We start from the raw sequence: 23164 nt of genomic DNA on the forward strand, positions 1-23164 counted from the left end.
AAAACTCAAGGGAGAAATGATGGACAAGATGAGAATGAGCTGTGGGAATGAGACATAGCGACAGTGGGGAAGATATAAGCAGAATCACTAAACAAACCTGGCTTATATTATGGACTCGCACTGTTGCAGAGACAACAGAGGAGTAGAATTTTTACACACTAGCAGCAGATGCCAAGAGTCCACTTTGGGGGCTGCAGGCTTGTTACAGTACACAGAAAATAAAACACCAACAAATCAATATTTGTCTCTCCACCAAACCTGGGACCATTCGAGACAGATGCCATATGTGACAGGCACAGATACCTCCATCCCACTTTCCCTCAGTGTGGCAAATGAACAATGCCTAGAGTCCAGACACTCTAAGAGGCAGGTTAATACATTCCTCGAGCAGGAATGTACCTCTCTCTCTTGTGCACGTTAGTATAACTCTTAAGCTGGTTTCACTGCCACTGCTTCTACAACTGTTTGATCATCAACAATAATATTATAGAAATAAGGACAGCATGTTAAAAGGTGGAGCAGAGGTGGAAGCTGGAGAATTTGCAGGTTTCATTTCAAATTACGAAGGATTTCTTGGGTACATTGCAGTTCGGTGTCAAATATGCCAGGACACGGTACGACTCTGAACTTAGTGACAAAAGCTGTCAAAATCCCAGGGCACTTTTTAGTGTGTTAAACTCTGTCACCTCCTCCACTTCCACCTCACACTTAGAAGCTCCTGCCTTCAAAAGTGAGTTTTTTATTTTTTTATTTCATTTCTTTAGAGATAAAGAACTCAGCTGCAGACCCGCTATTATGCCACCTGTTACTACTTTATCCATCTCATTCACACTGCAGTACTAAATTCCCTACTCTCCCTGAACGCATCATATTATTTCCTCCACCTGTTCTCTTGACATTTCTCCAGCTACACCTTTCAAAAAAGTCATTAGCATCGCTACCCCCAAAAAATTCTTTCAGTCAACCATACGGTCTTTGGAAGGCAGCCATGTTTCTCCGACTTTTCAAAACTGCAGTTGTTCAGCTCCTTAAAAAACAGTTTAGATCCTTGAGTCGTCTCAAAGCTCAACCTTCTCTCTAAATCCTTACAAATGTATGGCTTTAAAGCAGCGACTGTTCAATCTGGCTGAACATTTCATTTTTTAATCCCTATATTTCAGAGCCCTTCACAGTATTTAATCTACATCTCTGTGAACAACTTTAGTCTCATTCGCAGATGACATGTCTTTTATTGTGTCTTTACCTTAAACTGTTCTTTTATTTTCTTGTGGTGTTCTTCAAGGTTCCATACGTGGATCACTTTCCCTCTCCATCTATTTTCTTCCGCTACGCCACATTTTCTACCAACACAATATCTCTTTTAACCCAAGGCCTAGTATAAACTTAAAACAAACAGTTCAAGACATCAAATCCTAGAAAGCTACCCCTTTCAGCTCAGTAGTGATACATCAGCGATTATTTTATTTGGACCGAAGAAACTGTCAAATATTTCTTCTCATCAGGGCCCATTTTCCCCCTCTGCTGGACTAAAAACTAAATAAATGTGTGGCCAAAGTAAGAAAGAGTTTATAAGCGTTTCTCATGCTTCACATCTGACTAAAGGCATCTGTGTGTTGCATGATCCAAAATGTTTTTTTTTTTACCCACAATTAAGATGATCAAGACTTCAGGTGTTAATTTCATGTATGTTTTTTGAATCCTGATTTCATGAGGTCTCTGAAGGCCGGGTTTGTTTTGTGTGATCAGGATGCCTTTCTTGACATTATTACTCTTAATGATATTTTTCTTTTCCTCTGTTGTTGTTTGCTCCGTTATTTTTTGTTTTCTTTTTCTGAAAAGGATCCAGCCTAATGACTGCCAGAATAATTTAATGTAGGCCAGTCCCCCTGCACTTACTCCTATGAGTATTTTGCTTGCCAGAACATCCTAAGATATTCTCTACAATCCTGATGACCCACATCTTAGTTTTGTTTCATTTGTGGAAGAAAAACGCTTACATCATTTTCCACGCTGTAGAATTTGAATCATATACTCCAATCCCTCTAGCAAAAAAACGCCAACCTTTTAATCTTGGGTTTAAAAAGGTTTTTCATCAATGAGAATGTGTTTAATCAGCATTCACTATAGGTCAATGACTCTGCAATGCACACAGGTTTTTATTGGCTTCAGCTCTGATTGGCATCAGTGGGAAAATAAAACCTGGGCGAACTCGTTAATTTCCCCTTCATCTGCTTTATTCTTGCTAAAAAAGTGTAATAATTTTTGGGCCATTAGCATAGCTATTAGCATTAATGTTGGTGGCAAACTTTACTCTTTAGAACTTGGGACAACCTCCACTATCATTCATTTAGTCATTTGTCTCTTTATCCAATGCACAGGTAAAGCAGGATCACCTGGGTTTAGACATTCTCCGTATTTTTAGTTTTTTGTTTTGTTTGAAACATTATGCAAAGGCTTAACACCCAAAGTGCAGTATGGGAGACTGAGTAAAGCAGATGTGACTATAGGGAGACACTGTGGTATCATATTCTAAGGTTACGGAGCACATCCATGCTGGGCTGCACATCTGACAAGAGCGTTAGTGCAGGTGAAGGTCATGTGCGATATAGAAAAATGTGGCAGTCTGCAGATGGATAATGTCAGCAGAGAGGTCACGGTATCATGCTACAGGCTTTTTTTTTATCCGGTGAGGGAATTCCTGCTCATCCTAATTCAGCAGAATTGCACGGATGCGGGCGTCGTTGCTGTGTGTACATGCTCTTCCGTGTGCACGTGTGTGCAAGTGTGTGGGCTGCGTCACCTATGACCTAAGACTGAGCTTCAGCCCAGACAGTCGGGGCAAACTTTGCTGTGGCGCTGCCAGTAAGTTATTAAAACAATCGAATGCTGACAAGCCCTGCATTCTGTCGCAGAGGGAGAGGGCTAGGGCTTAATAACTCAGTGTCGCGCCTTGACATTCTTACCATCTGTCTGGGTAAAATATTCAAATGTGCAATAAATGTCACTGGGGACAGACGGTGACACTGTCTAATTAACACTATGACAGAGGTGACACATTGAGGGCTTTGGCTGGCTTTTACTGTACAACATGCATCACACACGTGTGTGTGTGTGTGTGTATGTGCACCCGCATGGAAGCCATTACTCTATGTAAAGGTGAAATACTAAGGGACACGGTAGCCAGTTTTACCGGCCTTTTGCCTCCTCAGAAGAAAGTCAGATATTGTTTAACTAAACAGAAAAGTGTAGCACTAACACACACATTACAAAAGTACGAGCGGCAGCAGTTATAAGGCTGTGCGTTCCCAGAGCAGGGCATAAATGCCAGAGAAGAGTAATTTCCTCAGGCTGAAATGTCAAATATGGAAGAGTGGGGAGGAAACCAGATTGTCAGCTATATATGTGTGGCTTACTTCAAACCATGTAGATACATGTAGGTCAGCTGCAATGATTCATTCCTGAACTTCAGTAGAACTAGTACAGGAAGCTTCTTTCCACCTTCATGCTGCTTTTGTGCCCATGGGGTAACAATCCTTTGTTTAAGCATAATAAAAAAAGTAAAAAAGCCACAATACAATAAAGACTGAACACAAAAGTTGTTTTTTTTTTTTTCCAAATTACAATACCAAGCAGTGAATAAGAAATTTGACTTTCACACAAGCATCACAATAACAAACTCAAATCAATCAAACATTGTTAATTAAAAGGACAAACACAGGTTTTTAAAAACCATGGCAACCTTTAGAGAGTGGAATGAAGTGATGTATGCGTCTATGGATAAATGCTTTCAAAAAGAAAAACGCTCTTTATTGTAAGGCAAAACAAAAAAAAAAAATCTAACAAACGCAAAACAAGAGGACTCAAACGCATGTCAGCAACATTTGAGAATACAGAACATTAGCACATCATTGTGAAGCCATGTTTATATGTATTCCTCCTGAACACACTGTACATCTTTAAAAACAGGTTGAAAAGAAACCAATTTTTAAAATAAAACCAATGTAACAAACAAAAGTTATATATGACCTTTTGTTAGGTTTTATTGCTGACAAATAAATAAATGAATTAATGACTAATATTAATTTACTTTGAATATTAAAAAAAATGCCAAGACATGGCCATTGTTGTGCAAAGCCCTTAAGAGGATAACACATGTATGTATTTAAAAATAACTTCTTAAATATTCAACACATTAAAGTGACCTCATCTGGTCAGCAAATGTGAGTGCATTTTCAAACGCATCATTCAGAATAATGATGTGTATCCCGCCGTATGATAATGACGGCAAACACTGCACACGTACGGCATCACTGTTAGAGCACTTTATACCATTAACCTCAGCAAATGGCACAGTTACACCCGCGGTGATCCTCCGTGAGTACATTTGTAAGTTAATAAGCAAAAAATGAATTAATACTCTATATTTTAACATATAAAAATAACAATGAATCGTGTGGTATAACACCTGCCAGAATGTGTTTTAAGCACCTACAAAATACATGGCTCTCCTACTCTCTTTGTCTGTGCTGCTCTCACTTCCCCCTCTGTATTTTGTGAGAGGCTGTTGTATGAAGCACTTTTAATGGGTTTGTGAGGGATGTATTGGACCCCAGTAGGAGATTTTGACACAGTGTGTGTGTGCGTGTGCAAGTGTGTGTGTGCTTTCATGTAGGGTCCTATATTACGGCGCTTTTCCACTTGTGTTACTGTGTGCACTCACACTCCAAAGCCATTAGATTCTATACAAAATCCTGAAGCTGAGAACTTTAAAGCTGAGAGCAGCGCAATCGACAGGCTGGTACCCTGCAGAGCACGTCTCTGTGCTCTTGATCTCTGGTACAGTACTGATCTTGACTGCAGCTACAGTTGCACTTTCACACACATTTTGACTCTGTTACTTTATCTGTTCTCTCCAGCCCACACATGGGTACCTCTGTCTCTGGGTGCACACATGGCACCGATATTTCCAGCTACCACAGATAAGTGCTTGCCCACTTGGGTCTGCATTGTTTGTGCTTGGTGCACTGTGAATGCTTCTAATGCCACAGACTCATTGTCTTAGAGTGGTGTTTGTGCCTTCAGGGGCCAATAGAAGACAGCTATGGCTGCTCCAGCACCAATGACATAGCTGACTGGTCCCATTTAGCATGCTAGATTTAGCTTCATTAGAGAGGATCTGGCTGGGAAGGCACACTGAAGAAATGAAATGAGGGGGAAGAGAGGGAGACGGGAGAATGACAGCAAGGCAGGGGCCACTTTCCCTGGGATCAAAAAATACTTTATAAACCAGCAATACCCACAAAGACTACCCAATAGAGAGAAATGGATTAATGCAGCAGTTGGAGATAAATTAATTTATCTCCATACAGGGTGAGATTGGAACACATTGCTATCAGCATGAAGCTTTGCAAAGATTTCCTCAGTGTACCTTGAGGCGTCATGAGTCAAATTATTGTTAAACCTTTGGTGCGAATGCATTTTTTTTAAAAAAAAACTACAAATTATGAAGACAAATGTAGTTCTATGTTCACGTTTATAAAAAAACTGTCCTCACCACAAATAAGGAAATGATCACAGTACATTTATTCGGTAGACGGGATATATAATAAAGTCTGCTGTAGCCCATCAGTAATGCAGTTATGTGAGTAACTACTTTCTATTGGCCATTCTCCTTTGACCTCCGGAAACAACAAGGCATTTTTGTCCACATGACTTTTCTCTTTTTCAGACGATTCCTTATAAACTCCAGAGATGGTTTTGTGTAAAAATCACAGTAAATCAACCGTTTTTGACACATTCAGATCAGCATGTCTGGCACCAACAAAAATACCATGTTCAAAGTCACTTACATAATTATTCTCCCAATTCTGATGCTCAATTGAACTTGTTTTGAACATATCTGTGCCTAAATGAATTGATTTGAGGCCATACTGGTTAGATAATTCATTTAACAGGCAAGTAAAGAGGTGTACCTAATAAAGTGTCCAGTGTGTGTGTATTTGGATGAGCTATATTTAGACATGCTGCATGATCCTTAATGCAACAAGTGCTGCTGACTGGTGATCCCTTATTACTGTGTCTTCATTCAAGAAATGTCCCACTTTGGCTTGGCAGAAACAAATGAGCTATCATGTTCAATTGGCAGACATGTTTCACTTATATTATAAAAAAATAAGTCTGAAAATGTTCAAATAAGAATAAATGACTTGTCAAGATGGATACTGTTTGCTGTGACGAGACAGAAACAGAATGTGGTGATTAATGAGCTGCTGTGTGAGAGGTTATCGAGAACTGGCGGCAGCGGTGGGGCTGACGCTGGAGAGAGATGTGAGCAGCGAGCGACGAGGAATGGAACAGGCAACCCCAAGGTCGTACATCAGGAGAGGCACACGTTACCCTTTAACCTCGTCTGTGATCGCTGCGCACGCACGTGCAGACAAATTCACATCACGGTGCTGGAGGGACGCCGATTATGCTGCAGATATGCGTGCTCGTGTCTGTGTGGCCGAATGAAGCACGTATCCTCTTCAGAGACACAAACACAACACGTGGGCCATTGAAAGGCACTCTGCCACAAAAGGTGTTGAGGTCATCACACTTAACCCTGGCCCTTGCTCTCGGTCAATGTCACAATAACTGCCAGTGATATGGGGGTTTCCATGGTAACTGGAGGGGGTTCCAGCAAATCAGAGAGGAGAAAAGGAGTCCTCTGGATGTGCAAGTGTTGCAGCATCCAGACCCTGGGTGATTTATCCTTCACGACCTCTGTACCACTGTCAACCATTAGGACACAGTGATAAGAGATAAACACAGTCGAGGACAGAGTTGGTCAGGGAGATAGAGGGGGACACAGCCTGTTCAATGTCAAGTTACATCCCATCTAGCGAGCCATGAGAGGGTGATTTGCTTTTTCACAATGGCCGGACGACAGGGTCCAACATCTTTTGAGCTGATAATTACAGCTTTTGCTGCCAGAGAAACTGCACTAGCAATCACTGATCTGGCAACGCAGATTTCAACAGTCAATATTATAATGTACTGTACATTAAGAAACAGTTATTTCCATGCCTTCAGTGGCAATATTTAGGTCAGTAAAACAGGGTCAAAATGATGCTATAAAATGCAATCTAATAGGAGTGGATGAGACATTTGAAATCAACAGCATCAGTGGACATTTTTAAGATGCACCTGAGATCTGAAGTCACTTTAAAGAGCCACCCGAGTTCCGTGCTCTGATTAGCTGAAGAGATTGATTACAGCTCTGTGGGGAAGTCCTGTAACCAAAGATCCCCCTCAGAACAGTCCCTTTGTGTCTGTGCAGTAAAGGACACACCAGCAGCAGTGGTGGTGGTGGTCCTATCAGATGTGGCACGGAGTGGTCAAAAATAATAGTGGCAGCAGCCACACCACTCTTGTAAAGTGCTATATTGATGAAGATCAGACTGGAGTGTTTTCCCTCCTCCTCTTCCTCCTCACACAGGCCTATATTGGATTTCACGCTGGCTGCCCATTCACCAGACACTGCAGTGCACTCCTAACCAAGGCCTGGAGGCAAAACGGCTGCTTTATTTGTTTATAATGTTTAGGCTTCCCACAAATGGCTTGTGCCGTAGTCCTGATAACTGTGCATAGTTACATTTAGGCAATTGACAAGGCTCGTTTCGACATGAGCTCAATTCATTTGGAATGGACTAAAAATCCAATAGAGTTGTCTAAGTGGGAGACGGAAAACAGGGAGGAGGAGAGAACTAAGGAAATGGAGGAAGAAAGAGGTGAGGGGGGAGTGTTGCCAATGCTGTAATTTAAAATGGATAACCTGCACTGATACACCTCTGTAACCAAAGCCGTCCACTGAAAGATACATAGAAAGCATGTTCAGCGTCTCCTACCTCTCCCATCTTCTCCCCCACTTTAATATGAATGGCAGATAAAATATAGATGACCTCCCACAGCTCTTGGTTACTAAACAGCCCCTCTCTAACCTCCTCCTGACTCCACGTGTATCTGCAGACACCTCCAACAGTATATTTATACATTTCTGTATATATAGAGATATAGATATGTATATATCTATATAGATATATATGTATATCTATATATATATATGTAAAAAAAACAAGTGGCAACTTTCCCAACTTCAGAAAGATGAAGCACGATATGAGACGAACTCCCTGGAGACACTTGGCAGCATGACACTCTAATTTACTGAAGCGATGACAGGCGATGACGTTGTGGCGCCAACGTGGGATAAATGAAGTTTGCAATGTTGCAGTAGGTTGTCGTGCAGATAACACAGAAATGACGACGCCTGGTAAGTGAACTGGTGTGAACCATGTCACTTCAAGTGTGTACCACGAGCATGAATCACCAATGACTGTGTGTGTGTGTGTGTGTGTGCGTGTGTGTCAAAGAGAGAAGAGAGAGATTGTGAATCTTCCATCTTCCTCACTAGCTTACTACTTGTCCTCTGCCAGCTGCTCAGCTTCTCACTCCATTTGCGCCAGACTGCATACACATCTGCCCACAAAATCCAATCCATCTCTCTCTCTCTTTCTTTCTCCCTCTCTCTCAACACACACTACACATACAGTATCTCAACACAGGAACCATTGGTTACTTGGGTCCATCAGATCGTTTCTAAACACTTCTCCCTGGATTGTGACATGAACAAATTGAACAACACTAACTATAGTTTATTGTAACACGTAACTTGACCTCATCTAATGAATTACTTGTGCCCCCTTTTCCATCGGGCTCACGCAACATTCCTTTGCTGTGTGAAATGGAACGTCCTTGTAAACTTTGGGCAATGTCTCAGAAATATCTTTTCTATTTGTTTGTAGCAAATAAAAATCTGAAGCCTCCCAAAGGCTTCTGTGAAGTGAAGGATGAAAGCCGGTGAGCAGGAGAGTGGGTAGAAAGTTAAGAGTGAAAGGTTTGATGCAGTCTCCTGAGTGAGGGGAGAAGAGAGAGAGAGAGAGTGAGAGAGAGAGAGAGAAAGTGCAAAAGTGGAAAAAGTGTCCTCTGAAAAAATAGCTCATTGATGCAACAATTTTAACCTTAACCTTAAATTGAATGCTTCTCAACGAAAAGGGAGTTTTCTTAAAAGAGTAAAGGGGCAAAAGAGGCATCCATCATCTGCCTCCTCATCCTCACCACTTCCTTGCCACTTCTTTAGACTCTTTTCAGCAGGAGCAGGAGAATCTCTCAGAGAAATGACAGTTCTTATACAGGAATTTTGTTCTGTAATTAACCTGCTCATTTGCTAATTTGACTGTAATCAAGCCTCTCATCTTTCCCAGTGGGGTGCCAGAGCTCTTTGAGCAGACAAGGCAGGAGACAGTTGCAGTGAGCTTGGTGATGAGTTGCATCAAGAGCCTCCTCCTCCTCCTCCTCCTCCTCTCCTTCATTTCACCTTCTGAAAAACTGCATGCTCACAGGAATGAGTAAACACATTCAGGTGAAATGTATAGCGAAGGCAGACACATATGGTGTAGCTTTTAAAAAAAAAAAAAAAAGGGCAAAGAAGGACGAGGCTTTCCTTGGGGCTGCTCGTATCTGCTATTGCTCTGTGTTTCAGCCCCCACAGTCACACACACACACACACACACTTTAGAAAAAAGGGGAATCATAGCAATAGGTACTCTCCATTCAAAACTGTTCACGCCAAAACTACCCGGATGACATTTACATCTGTCCAGACGTGGTCCCTGAGCGATCAAAGTACAGTACATCTCTTCTGATTTCCTTTGTATGAGGCTCTTTTATTCTCGCTCTTTTGCTGAGTCCGTGTCTGTGCGCGCTCTCGCTCACAATCGAACTCAACGACAGACTCGCTGCACGGAGCAGGACTCTATTGGTTGCCAGTGGCAACAGAAACGTGAGGTAATGGCATCTGACCAGCTATTAGTTTTGATGTGAACTTCATAGTTAACAATTATGAGGGCACGAGAGAGACCAAGCCACTGGGGCAACATGTACATGCTGCCCACTAATCCATTAATGAGGCTGATTGAGCTGCACTGCAAATGCAACACTTGAGTGGCACTGACCTGATCAGCCTCACGTCGAGCTCAGATTCTGATTGGGTGGGAGCTCGGCTGCCTCAGCCCTCTGAAAATCTGTTCATTGGATGAATATTAGTCCAATCGTTCCAAGTATGTGTTGATTGCATCATTTATGCAAATTAGAGTCTTAATTACCATGTATGAATAATTACTAGTGCATTACCTGCATCTCAGGCTTCGACTGACTCAGCATCATGGCACGTTGCCTTGCATATCCTCTCTTTTGGCATGACTTTCTTTCAGCGTGTGGAAGTGGCTCATTTCGCGATTTATCGGTTGCATTTCTACTGCACTGCGCACACTGGCGCCATTAGTAAGTCACCTGCCAAATTTGAAGCCTGTCAAGCAAACCATCGGACAGTTATGAGGTTAACAGACAGATGGACCAGACAGAACAGACAGCCGTTCCTTGAATTAATAGAGAGATGTACATTCAGTGAGAACAAAGTCTTTTGGCTTGAAGAAATTCTGGGTGAAATACGAGTTTATCATGATTTATACAGGAATTAATCTAAACTAAACTCATTTAATTCTCGCGTTTACATTTGATACGTTTATACTTAAAGTAAATTGGCAGTAGTTGTCAAAGGAGAAGAGTTGTGGGGAGGCAGACAGAGATAAGGAAGTTAGTAATGAACAGAGAGGGGCTGACTAAGAAACGGGCTGCCTGACAGTTGGTTTCAAGAGAAAAAAAAAATCTCTTTGACACATTGAGTAAGACTGAATAAGTTCTTCACGTCCCAGCCTTTCCTCAGTCATTCTCTTTACATTTAATAGTTTTTATATATAATTCATGAGCCAACCCAAACCTACACTCTGTCTTAGCTGCTTCTTTGCTCCCTCTTATCATCATCCTGGGCTTTTCTTTTCTTTTTTTTTCTTTTTTTTCAGCACCAACCTGCGGTGACTCCTGCTCTCCAGATGACACCACAGCAGGTGTTGTGATTGGTAGGGATCAGCTCAGCCCAGTCCAATCAAATGCTTGGAGGTGTCCAGGAGCAAGAATAATCCTTTAATGAGACAAGCACACTGACATACTTGTACCAAGCACAGATACTTAAAAGAAAAGGTGACACAGACAGGCACACACACATAGTGGAGATACAGCATGTGCCTCAAGACTCAGTGGCCCACGCTGGACCGAGGCCAAGGGACGACTACAAAAGTATGTTAACCAAAGGACACACAAGAGTCAGAACAAAAAAATGACATACGGTATGTGTGCAGCCTGTGGACTAATGACTGGTGGATTGCATGTTGTGTGTGAGGCATCGCCAAGCAGTTGCCATCTCTACACAAAATGGGAATGGCACAAAAAGAAAGTGGACGGTTGGCATGACGACTGTGTAGAGTCAAAATCTGAAGAGCTGCCGGGCTCATTTATGAATGTTTGGTCAAATGTGCATGTGCACGTGTGTACACACACACACACACACACACTCATGCATTCCCTGCTGACGCCCCTGTCATAAAGCAAAAGATGTTTCCCTCCAAAAATAAAACTCTCACACGTAAACCATAAGCATCCTCCACTGTCCGATAATGAATCCCACCTGATGACCACCATCTGGTCTTGAAATCTAAAAGTGGGTCCCATAAAGGACCCTTACCTGGTTCTGACCTCTGTCCATACTGAGATGGGCGCAGGTGAATCCACATCATTTATTTAAAAAATTTTTTTATTGTATTGGCATTTCATCCACACGAAAACTGCATTTTTTTTTTTAAATGGGTCCCAGAGTGGGAAAATCTCAAAATGTCAGCCTTGCAACAACGAATACGCTACTTTAGGAAAACAATTATGTCATAGTCTCTCCTCTCTCTCCTGTGCTGGCACCACTATCCTTATATTTGTTGTAAATAATAGAGACAGTTAATAGAGCTAGAAGAAGCTCACTCGTGCTGCAGAACCAGGGATGTCATTTTAATAATATAGCCATAGTCAAAACTGGTCAATTTCTTCCCAGAAAGTAGTTAGGAATATGCCAGAAAGCATAATGATAGATTTGTCGGTGGTCACTTTTTTGAAAAAAATAAAATAAAAAATAAATAAATAAAAGTAGCCAGGGGTCTGAAAAGTTGCTAAATATAGTGACAATGTCACTAATTTGGCAACACTGTTGTTTGGTCTGTTTGCTTTATGATAACTTTTATTTTCTTTCTTTTATTGACGTCTTCTTCTTTTGGGGTGGGGGGAGGCGGAGTGTGTGCATGGGGACATTTCAGGAAACAATGGTATGTTGATCGTAAACTTTTTGAAAATGACAAAAATAAAGACTGTTTAACTTTTGTTCCGTTTCAAACAGTTAAACAAAAATGTTTTCACAGATAACGGCTTCAGAGTTGTCTCAGTAAAACGAAGTTTGCTGCCTCACAAAATAAAAGGATAACAATTTATTTATGGAACTTAAAACAGACATTGAAACTTGAGTTGTGTTTTTCCTTCTACTTCAGTCTGCCAGAAGAAGTTGCTTTTGAGCCTCTGGCTTTACTCTTTTTCTTTTTTTTTGCTTTGTCTACACAATACAGACACGTCGACAGTATACAGACGCCTACACTTCAAAAGGCTGAGCTGCATCAGGGCTGCATAAAAAAAATTCCCTGATGAAGCAAGATCCAAATGAGCTGCGTGTTGCAGCAAAGCAGAAGTCAATAAAAGAGGATGAATTTTCATCCTGGGGACAATTATGTGTATTTGTTGTAGGATGATCTTTACCTCAGTATTTTATTTTGTGTGTGTGTGTGTGTGTATTTGTGCGTGCCGTATGTACATGTGAATACACACACACACACTGGTTTGTGCAGCGAATCATCTTAGGACAGTGCACTGACTCCCTTTCATTGTGACAACCGAAACAAAACATTATCCCTAAAAAGCCTAACCCTAACTTTAACATGACCACAATTTAATCATTGCCCTAAAGTTAACCAGTTCTTCAGAAAGTAGGTTCTGCCTGATTAGGTCCAGGTTTTGGTCTCAATGAAGACTACAGGTCCTGACAAGGTCAGTGTATACGCCAGAAAATGTCCTAGAAATGTCACATATACAAGTACACACAGACACACACAGTACACTTCTATTTCTAGCCAATAATTCAACTTCTTCAGCTCCATCTACAGCATTTCCAGGCATTGCCAAGAGGATGGAGGGTACAGAACATTCTCCTATAGGAATATGACTATTTTTAGATAAGCGCCCCCTGGCTGTGCAGGAGTGTAGACATGTACCTGTGACTAATCCATAATACTCATATGACATCTCTCTCTCGCTCTCTCTCTTGCTCTCTCTGTCACACTCACTGCATGAATACATAGAGACAGACTTGGCCCTGCATGCAATAAAAAGGTCTCAACACATATTCAGTTTGTTTTTCATATACTAACGTGCATTGGGTCACATTCTCATTCATTCAATGACCACATAATGCATGAACACTTTTTTCACTCATACTCATACCACCTGCGAAACACTCTTTCAAATGCAAGTTCACTACTTCTTGCAGAACTGAAAACTATTAAAAACACATTCAAAATTCATTATTGCATTTTCTGCATGGATCATATCAAAACTATAATAATATATATACTATACAAACATATAATGCATAAAATGCATAGTGGAAGCCTCGACATGCTTGATCTTTTTAATTACAGAACAGACTAAGGGTTTGCACAAATAATATTCAGACAACAGATGAAATGTGCTTCCTTCAATTACGTGTGAATAATGAACTATGTTTTAGTGTATGACATGTTTGCATGTATTGATAAAAAAAAACAAAACGTTGATTATTTTATGTTTTACAGGTTGCATATTTTCAATTTGCAATGTTGACAAGGTAATTGCAACAAGTGACAAAGTGCTGGTAGACAATATCATATTTTTAACTGCAAATTATCATTGCAACACCAGACTTTCATTAAAATATTTTTTTGGGGATTTAACAATTATTTTGCACATGTAAAAAAATGTTTTCTAATTCATTCTTGTCACATCTGTAAAAAAGAATTAATACAACTTCAACATAATCATTAATGTGATGCTCGCTGTTGTAAGTGTTCTTTTTTAAGTCAGTGTGTTATGAGTGGCAGTTTGTGCTTTGCTTGTTGCCATTGTATTGTTGAATGAGCTTATTTTGAGTCATGGCGAAGTATTTTGTTGATTGTGAGTGAGTTTTGGAGTTGAAAATAATTGTTTGGCTAATGTGTGTGAGGTTGACTGTGTAAGGAATTTAGAAGACGTGGTTTCAGTACTGACCAATGCGCCACAATTTGAAGCTGCAATTACACCATCACATTACCACAGATATAAGTGTGTTTAAATGGATGAATCTACATTAAAATGCTTCACATTATACTCATGCATGGCCTTCAGACCCGTGCCCCCTCGTCCTGAGATGAACCGCAGTTGCAGCTGTAGCAGTCTCGCCACGTAACCCTTACCCTCTGCTCTCACCTCTACAGATGGAGAGGTCACATCTAAGTTTCAGACCATGTAAAATATTCATCAGCACCAAAAAAGGAAAACTTTTAATACACATGAAACAAGACCCTGCTGCCTTTGTTGTTGTTCCCTATCTCTTGCTCCCTCTCTTTTCTCCCTTCCTCCCTCTTGCCTGTTCCTTCTCTGTGGTTCTCATGAATAATGAAGGCCTATAGAATCCAGTGGCTCAGATTGTCCCTGCAGTCGGATACAGCTCTCCTGTATTGATCAAATGAGGCTCCTTAAATAATTAACCAAGCCTTTGTCATGCAAATGAGTGGCCACAGCAGTGAGTGTGTGTTTAGTCCACTTGTGTGGCTCTGACTTCAAAACGCTAGAAGTTGCTCAGGGTTCATGTTGGGGCCTGCAAACAAGTTGCACCTCACTGACAAACTCGTGTAAGCGCATTATAGTGTGGACATGCACAACCACACAACCATGGCCTCAGTTCAAGGGAACAATCTCATTAGTCAGTCAGCGAGTGCATATGCTTTATCAAAATAAAGCATAAGCTGTATCTCATCCTTAAAAAAAAGTCTCTCTGCTCCTCATACCTCTCTCTTATGTGTCGGTAATGGAGTTGATAAACAGTAGCAGTTAGGAGGCACAAGATAAAGCAACAAGGGCAGAGGGAACAGAAAAAAACGAAACAAAATAAAACATCATCCGTGCCGAGCCTCCGGTTTACCGAGAATTTACAAACTGTGAACGGAAGGAGATGAGATAACTTTCACTCTTTGTAGTTCTTATTCCTCACTTCAGTTGTTCTGGCAACACGCAGACACTTGGAAAGAGAACCTGCTATATGACTTTGTCTCTTTCTTCCAAGGACAGGCTCCTTTGTAATGCAACAGCTCTTTGTGATAAACATCTCATTTAGATTGAACCCACTTTTTTTTTTTAATTCTGTGAAGTAACTGCAGTATAATTACCTCATAAAGACTCACCAAAAAGAAGGCCACATGCTATTCCTATAACCAGGATTGTCAGAAAACAGCAGCATAGAAGCCAGTGACTCTATGATACAATGGTTCTTGTGTATCTCTTTATTCTTTTCAAACTTCGCATTGATCGATGGCAAGTGGAATATGTTCTGAAGTTGACCACTGGAGATGGAACGGCAGGAGGTTTGGTGGGGGTGGGGTTAAAAGTTAATGTTTCAACACAGGGTTAAATTTGAGCGTTACTGCTGATTGGCACTGGGCCTGAAACATAAGTCTATCACGTGAACTATGACTGCCAGTTGAGACATCACACTTTGTGATGGGGATCTATCATTCTGTTCTTCTCTGTCGTCTTACCTTTTCCTATTAGCAGTAAAATATGTAGCTTAAATCTGACAGTCTTGACGATGACAGATAACAAAAAAAGGGATTTTACACTTGAACTTTCTTGCAGAATATGCACCAGAGCTTTTTTTGCAGCAACATCAGCCCCAGCTGTACTCTGTGTGTACAGCTAATTAGCACATGTTTACATGAAAACATGGTGAACATCATCTAATTTAAAGCACTGTTGTATACCTCACAGAGATGCTACAGTGTATATACAGACTTGGCTTTGCCTCCTGTAAAACGTCATGATTATACAAAGTCACTGTTTGACTGAACTCTAAACTCTGAACGATGTCGACTGATCTGTTTTAACGTCACATGTTCAGGTCTAGTACTATTACGTTGACATCAGGATGACCAAGCATGTTTATATATATATATATATTTTTTTTTAAACGTACTTGCTAAATATGAAATAAATTAGAAAAAAAAGAAAGGAAATCATATTTTTCCTTTTTTTAAAAAGAAAAATCATGAATGTGTTTTTTGTTTTTTTTTAACTCTAGACATAATGAATGTGTCCTTTTACACCATATTATTATCAGTTCCATTTGTATGTTTCTGACATCAACAACCAGCCACATATTAGATAGAGATAAAAAGGTCTAATTTTGGGGTTTATCAAGCTATTTTTAAGGGGACTATTCACACTTATCTTTAAATCCACCCTCTGATTCCTCTGTACCTAAACTAGAAATATGGCACACACAACCATTGGCCCAATCAAATACGTTTGGACTTATGTTTTATTTCCATGGCAACTGCCAGTGTGTACTCTGTTCTCTTTTAATCCTTCCGTGTTCCTCATTATCTTAATTACGACCAACTCATAAGAATCACACTAATAAGGGCTTTTTTCTCTACGTTCTTCTGTCTCACTCCTTTTCTCCACTGTGCTTCCTCCGCTCATTTAATCACACTAGTTCAGATGTAGATGCATAAAAATTACAAATTTAACCCCACTGCTATTGATGTTCTGTTCACTTTGAACGGTGTTAAAAGCTGATTGCATTGCAGATTAAATGTGAATTTTATCCCACTTAGTTAAGCAGTGATTAGCCTTTTTATGCAAATATTCACGTGCAAGGTAACTGTGCATGTAAAAGCACTGTTTGAGTGCCTTCAAGCATGTAATACCAACTCGCCTGTGTCCTAAATACTGATGTGTGTTGCAGAGGTATTAAACAAACACATCCTCAGTGAAGTCTTTATAATTCTCACAGGTCAAATATAGAGTAAGAAAAGTGTTGCCTCAGCACATTTTGATCACTGGGAGGCATTTGGTTGCTGTTGTTGGGGATTGCTGAGGATGTTGCCAATTTATGTTAGTTCTTGGACTTGACACGCATCTTATTTCAGTTTGGTTATGCTAATCTTTAAACTGAAAAACATGAAATTCACATTTTGATGTTTCAAATGTCTGCAGGCCAACCAGGCCTCTTGTGGCTTTCTCTCTATTTAACTGTCAGTAGCCAGAGGAGAGCTCCCCTACAGAACAGATGGGCGCCAAAAGAGGCAGAATGGAGATTGCCATGGGGCAGGAGTAATGGTAGACATCAAATCCCACTGAATGAAGCAAGGTTTGCTCACTTCTATATTTGTCTCTATCAAAATGCCCATGTTTCTTCAAAACCCTGCTTTATCTTCAGATTGTGCAGCCCCAAAAAGAGCCTGATGATATTGGTGAATTGCATACAATTGGAATAGAAGGGGGCAGTTGACATTTGCATAGATTCTTGTCAATAAGTATTGTAACCCCCGGACATGCAATGTTTAACAGCAGCAGGCCTTGATTTAATTACTACTCTAGATCGACATCTCCCCACTGTCACTCACACACCATAACCTAAATGTCACGGAGGCAGAAAAGCCATGATTAGAGGCAGTTTAGGGGGGGATTGGAAAATGCCACCTTCTTTGTCTTTGTCTTTGTTGCCAGTGCACATTACTACAGCAATCTGTGGAAGGTTGATTTTTCATGAAAAGGTGACATGATGACACAAGATAACAAAAAAAAACCCTCCATGTACTGCTGCATAATTATGCAAAATTCAGCAGGAATCTAATAATTAAAAATGTCACTGAATTATCAGCCTCAAATGCCAGGTTATTTCACCCCCGCAGCTATTTTTCATTAAAGTAATGTCTTTCATATAGTTAATATTAGCACTTGTTATTAATTGGATGCTATTAATATTATGCTATTAAAGATTGCTTTTGTTTATATGATTTTTACCACTAAAGTCCTCAATCAACTTAGTCACTGACTCGCCACTCTGTTTGCAACTCACGCGTGGCTACAGGGACTGAAAGCATTCATTCCCTTCAGCTATTCTTAACATGCGCTCTCTCGCTCTCTCTCTCTCTCTTACTAACACACACACACACACACACACACACACACATACACAACATTGCCGGGGGAGGACAGGCCAACTTTCCCCCAGCATCGCGACATCTCCCCCGGACAGGAAAAGTAAATGCACAGGAGTGATTTGTGTGTAAGTGTGGAACCAAACACACAACGTGCTTTCGTGTAAAGCCTTTCTGTCAGCCCTGCAAGCTCTGAGAGCACATGGTCCATACAAATGGGATGCCCCAGGGCCCGCTTCGTCTAATACGCCACAACTATCAGCAACAGATGACAGGGAGGGAAGCGTGGGGTTACACGGAGAAAGAAGCAAAAGCAACATCACACCCTAACAGAGGGAGACAGAAGGCTGGCTGGGGGTATAGAGAGTGCAGCATAAAATAGGCCAGCAGGCAGACGCAGTATGTGAAGAAAAAAGTTCATTGTCAAATACATAGGAAAATAAGAGGCAAGTTACAAAGCAGGGAAAAGGGTTTATTAGAGAATGAGACAAACTGAAAATATACTGTAAGTCCAATGAAGAGTGGGAAGCCAGTATGTTTACTGTGAGAGGTCACATGTAATGAGTCTGTGCATTATAGGCTGCAGAGAAAAGCAGTGTGGGTGTATTTAATAATGACATGTTATGAGAGCGAGACACGCCAAGACCGAAAGGCAGGAACAGAGCGGCGAAGGCGGAGAGGGAAAAAATTACAGAAAAAAAAATAAGCAAACGGAGAAACAAACAAAAGGAATGACAGTGAGACAGAGAGCGAGATAATAAAAGAGAAAAGACAGAAGAAGAGGGAGAGATAGGTGGGGGAAAGAGAGACAAGAGACTTTGCTCCGACAGCCTTTACAGAACTGAGCATGCTCCCAGATGCACAGCTGAAATGTCATCAACAGTGAGCAAGAGGACGTGCCACACACACACACACAACTGTCCAACACAGGAAGCAGAGCTGATCGTCTTGGTGATGTAAATACATTTCACTCTCTGATATGAAGAGTTAAATTGCTCCTTAAGTGTGATAAGAAAATAAATACAAATATATCTTCTGCACAATATCATATCTTAACCTTTTAATCAAAGGTGTTGAAAACATTTACAAATGAGCAACACAAGTCTTTTTGTTGTTGTTGTTGTTGTTGTTGCAGGCAATGAGAAAAGCATGATTAAAAAATAGCCTCTTAAGAGTCATTCATGACCAGTGTTTGTGGACTGGCATGTGTATGCGTGAGTGAGTGAGTGTGTGTGTGTGTGTGTGTGATGACGTTAAGAAGTGCCCCACCCCCTCGAGCACCTTTTTAATGATTATTGATGAAGTTGCTCAGTTAAAGAGAAAAACAATTAAGACCCTGGCAGTGCAGAGTCCACACTGCTAATGAGCAGAAGCATGCCTGGGCCTGTTCGCCCTGTGCTGCTGACTAGTGTGTAAAACCTAATGGAAGCAACACTTGTTTTAATCGCACCTGAATCCTACAGGCCCGTGGTAGCTGTCACTGTCGATGTCTTTACAGGACTTTAGCTTATGGGGCTAAAGCAAACAGCAGATGGGCGAGGGTTTCGGCGGCAGCAACACACACAAGTCCTTGACTGTACAGTTCACTGGAGCCTGGGGTTGTGGTGTGTGCAGGCAGCTTTTCACATCTGCTGTTTACACATGGGCAACCTGACCCTTACCCTCTCCCGCAGGCCCAGCAGCACCCAATAATATCATCAGCCTCTGCTTGAGATGAATGCCTTCACCTCCTGGAGCAATTCTGAGCTCCTCTCCTCTCCGCTGCCCTCTTCCCCGCCATCTCCTCTCTGATTTCTTGTCTCCACTCTGCCTAATGTCCCACCCTTAACACCCATTTCTACTTTTCCTCTCGCTCTAAATTGTTACCCAACCTTCCCTCATTTGTTTGTCATTCCACTTGCTCCCACCAGCAGCTTTATAGTTTAAAGCAGAACCACTGACTCGCTGACCTTTTCCACCGCCAGCTGTTTCCTTCTCTCTTCGACTTTACTGCTTTCATCCTCTGTTATGTTTTTTTGTCCGTCTACATAAACGCAGGCAAATACTGTACAGATCAAAGGGGCTGTATGTAAAGTTATTCATGCATTAATTGTTTTTTCTTATTGTTTTTTTGATGCCAATGAATGAACAGATCATATCATGAAAAAAACAAGACAGCCTGTGTTTGCTACCATTACCAGATTTTTATGAACTGAAGTTACTTCACACTAGAACGTCTGCTCAACGTAAAAATGGATTCTGCTAATATCAACAACCGACCAGAGAAACAGCAAAACAAAGTTTTATGAAGTGCAGCCTGACGGGTGTTATAGCTTTAGTTACCTTATCAGGGTGTATGTTGTCTGTGAGTAAAATACTGCAGACTCCTCTCACCGTTTTTGCCGGAGACGAGGATGCTTCCTCGCTCACAGCTGTCGAGATCCCCCACGAGTGTGAGCACACTGATTATGCTGCAGTCCAGTCACGTCCACACGTGTCACAGGAACAACTGCTTTTGAAACTTATGTTTATGCCCTTTAAATTATACCGTGTGTGTTTGGGGGAGAAAAAAAACAAAAAAAACACTATGTTTGCGAATCATTAGCTTCTCTTTATTTGTCCAGCATGTGTGCCCATCACATACACAACACAAGGCCTGAGGATTAAAAAACACCCATGGGTATCTCCCCCCCCACACACACACACACCCACACACAAACAATCCCCTGTGAAAACAGCAAAATCCTCGGCTGGATTTGTGAGCATCATTCTGTCTTTCTTACTGTCCACTCATTCCCTCGTCCCCAACCTCAATCACATCGAGGACAGGATTTATGAGGGAGCACACCTCATCACTAACGCAACACAAGCCCAATTGGAGCACAGTCTTATTCCAAACCAGACATCCAATAAAACCAAGGTATTACTGTGATACAACCATTGGACAAGTCTATCGCTTTCTGTCTCCTTCGGTCTCTCTCTCATTCAGGTTGAACATCAGCAAGAGTGATGTTATTAATAAAGATTCCACTGTAGTGTGCAGACACAATGTATACATATATATGTATATATATATATATATATATATATATATATATATATATATATATATATATATATATATACATATATATATATATATATACACATATATATATGTATGTATTCCAACAAGACAATAGTGTTTGGATGATTATTATGTTTTGGTCTTGTTTAGACTCCCAGTTGAATTCTATCAACTAAATCAGAGTGTAATATAGTCCATATCAATAGGTCCTTTTCGCTGATAGCCTCAGGAGACACAGATTTTTGCAATCTCGTCTCTTCATCTTCCCCCCAGTGTCTGTCCTCCTCCCTAAAGACTCTCCGATCCAATTACCAGCCTGGCACTGCTCAGCTCAGCAGTGACTCTGCCAACCTGGGCAAACTATTTCTCTTCTACCCTGTCATCTTCACTTTTCCTTCATACAGGCACTCACACCTTTAGCTTCAGTTCATTCTTCTTTTACCTCCTGATGCGATGTTTTCATGCTTTACCAGCCCGCAGCGTGGCTCTTTTTCTATCTCCCTTTTTTTTTTGTTTTGCATTGTAAAGTTGTGTGTCTGTTTATGTATTATATCAGCTGAGCACTGAGAGGGAGTTTCAGGCTGATTAAAGAGATGATTTATAGGAGCATGATGTTGGAGGAATTCCCTGATCGCTCCTCAAATCACTTCTTCACAAATGAGCTCTCTCCACTCAACCACAGTCAACCGCAGGAGAACCGTGCTCCCTAGACACATGTCTATGTACATGCACACGCGAGCGCTCACGCACACACACAGACAATTTTATCTTTACACATTTCACCCCACAGCCATGCCACTGAGAAATATTTCAGATTTTGCCTACAAATCAATGCCCATATTTCAAATGTCATCTCGGCACAAAGCCTCAGACTTGATCACCTTGGCGTTTTTGGACTTTACAAGGTCACATTGAAGTTGTGAAAAATGCCTTTGGTCCTCGTTCTTCTATTCGCACATTATTAAAAAATCTGAGATGAGACGACCCCTCATATAAGAGCTTCTACAAATCAGGAACTAAATAAGGACTTCTGTTCCGTTTGCATTGTGTTACAGGCTCTTGAAAACCTATTTTCTTTCATGTGTCTTTTTGTCTCGCTTGTCTTTTTCTTTCACTTGCTCAACAAAGAAGGGGAGTGGTTCAATTGGAACAATGTTATGTCATTTACTGCACAAAAACAAATTTATCTAGGGGAAGCATCGGAGTAAAATTGGCGCTGTTTTTCAATAAACAAAATATATTTGTGCAAATTTCCCCGCTCCCCCCTCAGGCTGTATTTGTCTGTCTTTGCCTCACTGTGGGTTATTTTCTGTTTACTTTCAGTCAATAATCACAACCAGGAATTTAGTTAAGGATTAGTCTACAACCTACACTTAGCGACAGAAACAGCTCACACACCTGCTCCTCACAGCATGATCTTGGATATTCTAGGATATTGTATTTTTCTACACCATGCATTGTTCATTAGAAAAAAAAAAAAAAATCAACTTAAATAATTGGGGTAGCAGTAACACTGCAAAGCCAGGGAGCTAGAGTTGTAAACAGCAAGTCAACTAAACAAAAAGAATAAATACAAATAACATTCATATCATTGTTAATTTATCAGCTTGTGCTAATTAAATATTTTCTTGATTAAACTGTGATAACCTCGTTGCTTTATCCAGTGGTATCTAGTTGGGCTTCAGTTAGTGATTTCCTATATTTCCCAGGAACAATTTTGACATTATCTGTGCTGGCTACATTCAAGTGGATTACCTGCAAAGCTCACAGAGGTATACTACCGTCGGCAGTATTAATACATTTGAAATCATATGAGTGAGAAAGCTCATTATCTATATTCAGGAAAAAAAATAAATCTCTA

At 40.8% G+C, this 23164-nt stretch overlaps 1 protein-coding gene across 2 annotated transcripts in view; it reads right to left on the reverse strand.

Annotated features, from left to right (window-relative positions):
- tenm2a (teneurin transmembrane protein 2a) overlaps window positions 1-23164 on the reverse strand; it is a 206023-nt gene that overhangs the window by 162595 nt on the left and 20264 nt on the right. The window lies entirely within an intron of this gene.

Source organism: Solea senegalensis, linkage group LG12, assembly GCF_019176455.1.
Source record: "Solea senegalensis isolate Sse05_10M linkage group LG12, IFAPA_SoseM_1, whole genome shotgun sequence".
Taxonomy (NCBI): Eukaryota; Metazoa; Chordata; class Actinopteri; order Pleuronectiformes; family Soleidae; genus Solea; species Solea senegalensis.